The following is a 2,566-nucleotide window of genomic DNA, read 5'->3' as shown; positions in this document are numbered from 1 at the left end:
AGATGGTAGACACAGACATGGAGTACTGTGTGATGATGAGATGGTAGACATAGAAATGGAGTACTGTGTGATGATGAGATGGTAGACGCAGACATGGAGTACTATGTGATGAGATGGTAGACGCTGGCATGGACTCCGGGAAAACAATCAGCCTACTTATCACCTGTGGAAAGATGAGCATGAAATCATGGTGACTGACACAATTACCTGCTCCTTCAGTTCCCAGGTGACATCACGTGGCAACAAGTATGCACAACTTCAGGAAACAGTAGCCTCACCTAATGGCCACAGTCTGGTAAGAGAAGCCGAGCAGATGGTCATAGCATAAGTACATGCTGCAGAAAAGAGTTTAAGATATACATCTTCAAGAAAACACTGTTGGCTTCTGTCAGAACACAGTTCAGGAACGGAGCTGTGTGAGGAGGATTCTGAGGGCTTGTGAGAAAACTCCACGAAGACAGAACAAGACTTTGTGACCTCAGCCTGTCTTCCAACACGTGGGGTTGTTCTTGGAATGTGTTTTTGTCCCCCTCCCAGGTGTAGCAGATAGAAGCAGGTTGGGGTCGTGCGGGCGGTCCCTGATGCTGCAGCGCCCGCTGGTCGTGCTGCCAGTGGCCGCCCTAGGTGGCTCCCTTGCAGACAGCCGGGCAGGACCTAGGCCAGTGGTGCTGAGTGAGCCTTCAGGGGCAGGGAAGAGCACCCTGCTCAAGAAGTTGCTCCAGGAACACGACAGCATCTTTGGCTTCAGTGTGTCCCATACTACAAGGACCCCACGACCTGGTGAGGAAAATGGCAAAGATTACTACTTTGTGACCAGGGAGATGGTGCCGCGTGATATCGCAGCAGGGGACTTCATCGAGCATGCTGAGTTCTCGGGGAACCTGTACGGGACAAGCAAGGCGGCTGTTCGCGCTGTGCATGCCATGAACCACATCTGCGTGCTAGACGTCGCCCTACAGGGTGTTCGCAGCATCAAGAAGACTGATCTGCATCCCATCTCCATCTCCGTACAGCCCCGCTCGCTGGATGTGCTGGAGCAACGACTGCGCCTGCGTCATTGAGACCGAGGCGAGTTTGGCAAAGCGGCTGGCAGCTGCCCGGACTGACATGGAGAGCCAGCGAGGAGCCTGGCTTGTTTGACCTGGTGGTCACCAATGACAACTTGGATAAAGCCTATGCAGCACGGAAGCAGGCGCTCTCTGAGGAAATCAAGAACGCTCAGGGGTCTGGCCAGGCCTGAGGGCCTGCTTCATTCCACAGAGTCATACCTCTGTCCCACATACGCTTGGGCTATGAGGTGGGGTGATCTTTGCCAGGACACCGAGGAGGACTTGTAACAGGCTTCCGCTGTGGAGCGGGAGGAGCTGCCCCTTGTCTGGCCACATGGTGGCTCTTCAGCCTGTCCTGGCTTGCTGAGGCTAAAGTCCTTCGATACATACCCACACCCATTCCCCCTGGGCTGGGCTGCCCCTGTCCACATCCCTGTCCCTCCTGCTGGAGCAGGACTCACATTCTAATAAAGTAACTATTGGGTTAAAAAAAAAAAAGTGGGTTTGGTTCCGATGACCCATCGCCGCATGCTATTGCTGTCCAGAATGTTTCTAGCCCGAACTCATGTCAACTTTATTTATATGACCTTTCGTATATAAATTGTCTGGTGCTCTAAATACATTTGGCTATTGTGGCCGGGTGGTGGTGTGGCGCACGCCTTTAATCCCAGCACTCGGGAGGCAGAGGCAGGCAGATCTCTGTGAGTTCAAGACCAGCCTGGACTACAGAGTGAGTTCCAGGACAGGTTCCAAAGCTACACAGAGAAACCTGTCTCAAAAAAAAAAGTTGGCGAATGTGTGAGACTTTAGTGTGCCTCACTCATCATTTCTATTTTCCCACATTCCTACAGAGAAACTAAACAAAGAGGTTTCTCTGGCTGTGAGAAGCATCATTACCAAGCACAGCCTGGGGAAGAAAGGGTTTATTTGTCTAACAACCACATCACAGACCCTCACTGAGGGAAGCCAAGACAGAAACTCCAGCAGGAACCTGGAGGCAGGAACTGAAGCCAGGGAGGAGTGTTGCTTCCTGCCTGGCTCCCAACAGCTTGTTCAACCTGCTTTCTTAGGCCACCCAGGGCCACCTACCCAGGGGAGCCCACAGGGGCTGGACCCTCCCACTTCAATCAGAAAATGACCCGCTTCCAAGTGCCCTGGCCAATCTGACGGGGACCTCTTCTTAATTGTGGTTCCCTGCTTCCCAGGTGGCTCTGGCCTATGCCAAGCTGACCCAAACAACAACCAGCACTGGTGGGAACAAGGTTTTTAAAAACACACAGAAATTTTTGAGCTGAAAAATACAATCAGTAAAATAAAGAGCATGAGAGAAGACTGAAAGGAAAATTAGTGATGTCAAACACTGGCTGTTTGAAAATATACTGTCCGCGGAGAAAAACAGATAGAGAAGAATAAAGGTGGATAACAAAAGCTTGTAAGAACTTTGAGGCACCTTTTGAAAAACCAACATTTGGGTGAGTGATATTAGAAAATATTTGAGAATGACTGAGGAGCAAACA

The 2,566-nt window shown here is 51.0% G+C and overlaps 1 pseudogene; it reads left to right on the top strand.

Moving 5' to 3' along the window:
* Positions 1–551: 551 nt before the first annotated feature.
* LOC114699111 lies at positions 552–1,273 on the top strand (annotated as a pseudogene).
* Positions 1,274–2,566: the final 1,293 nt, after the last annotated feature.

Source organism: Peromyscus leucopus, chromosome 23, assembly GCF_004664715.2.
Source record: "Peromyscus leucopus breed LL Stock chromosome 23, UCI_PerLeu_2.1, whole genome shotgun sequence".
In the NCBI taxonomy this organism is placed as follows: Eukaryota; Metazoa; Chordata; class Mammalia; order Rodentia; family Cricetidae; genus Peromyscus; species Peromyscus leucopus.
The sequence above is the reverse complement of the archived record's forward strand: the minus strand, read 5'-3'. Positions and strand labels throughout refer to the sequence as shown.